This window comes from Asterias rubens, chromosome 18 (genome assembly GCF_902459465.1).
Source record: "Asterias rubens chromosome 18, eAstRub1.3, whole genome shotgun sequence".
Classification (NCBI taxonomy): Eukaryota; Metazoa; Echinodermata; class Asteroidea; order Forcipulatida; family Asteriidae; genus Asterias; species Asterias rubens.
The window spans coordinates 1,176,978-1,178,636 of record NC_047079.1 but is presented as its reverse complement, the minus strand read 5'-3'; positions in this window follow the sequence as shown (position 1 = coordinate 1,178,636).

Below are 1,659 nucleotides of genomic sequence, written 5' to 3'. Positions count from 1 at the left end.
TTTTTTTTGTTGATCAATATTGTGGTTTTCTAGAAAAGGTACATGTGGTTTAACAATACTCTCTACAAAGTTCAAGCTTGTAATAAAAAAAGCGACACGTACCTGTTTTTAATCTTGTTTATATCTCCGAAAACAAAATTTCACATGGCTAAAAAGATCTTGCCCAGTGGTCAATGTTGAATAAATGTTGGGCTCACATTTAAAGTGCAAATCAACAGTTGTATCATGTAAATACTTCGTCCTGAAAATATAATTGGTTATATTGATCTATTGTACCAACCCTTACGAATTTCTTCGTTGACAACCAAACGGTTAGAACAATGTGCCATTCACAATAACAATAAACATAATATGCCAAAAAAATGCGTGGTTATGCTTTTACTTTGCTCAGTGGCACGGTCAGCCATTTTGTGGAGTAAAACATTATTTTGTGATGGCGTGCAGTGTCAGTTCAAGGCGTAAAATGAAAACCATACAATTTAGAAGCTCATTTTTTGTGGATCATTATATTCGTCTTTACAGTTTCCAATGCTTTTCATAGACTAACTCGCCCACATCGGAAACGTGTCCTTCGAATATGTACGTGCAGATCTTCAGGGAGTTATTTTATGGCGATATCAAATATCAGTAGCCGAAGGAGACACCAATGTACTAACCCTCTGAGATACCAGTGTATTGACAGACCTTGAGGTAATTATCAAACTATAATTGCTCCCCTCTCATGAATATTACATTTAGGTAGATCAGTGTCTTATTTCAAAATATGCACTTAGTGACTCACTAGAAGGACAAGTTACAAAATAGTTCAACAAATAGACGATTATGAAAGATACAAAATTCCAAGCTCACATGCCGAGTCACAAACTTAACTTGAATAGCATTCCAGCAGCGTCCCAATCAAGGTAAACTAACGTTTTGTTATTATTTGATAAGCGCTTGCACAGTACACCTTATGTCAGCTTGTTAGTAAGGAATGTTATTGGAAAAGAAAATATGAATAGAATTATTTTGAAAGTCAAATAGTGGTGCACCTTTAACTGCTTCAACGTTCAACGTCAAAAGATTACACGAGATAGTGTTTGTACAAAATCCTTAAACACAGCCCGATGATAACGTGTTTTTTACGTTATCTGAGAGTACTGAATTTAAAAAGCATGCAGGAAACTTTAGATTGCATCTTTTTCGGGACGTCAATAATTTGTCACAAACATCGCACATTATTGAAGTGACCTTCATCTACATTTCATTATGCGATTATTATTTGAAATGTCAAATTTGCATTAATATGCAGGTATCATAAATTGTTCATTCAATGCAGTTATAAACGACTGTTATATATTTATATATTATATAATTCGTCGTGTGCCCGGCAAAAGGACGTAAGGGAAAGTTCCCGGCAGAAGGACGTAAGCAATTTATGTTAAAATTTGTGTTTCAAGAATTATGAGCGGGAAAGTTTGGTAAATTTGTTGCCATGCAAAAGTCATTCTAGAAAGGTTAAATTCTGCATGGGGAATGGGGAAACATGTCTTCAGGGTAATTCTAGCAAAAGAACAAACAAAAATGACATATTTTTCATGTCAGGAGCCATTTTGTTGCTTACGTCCTTTTGTTACTGGGACGAACTACTTTATGTTCCCGGCAAAAGGGCGTAAGGCC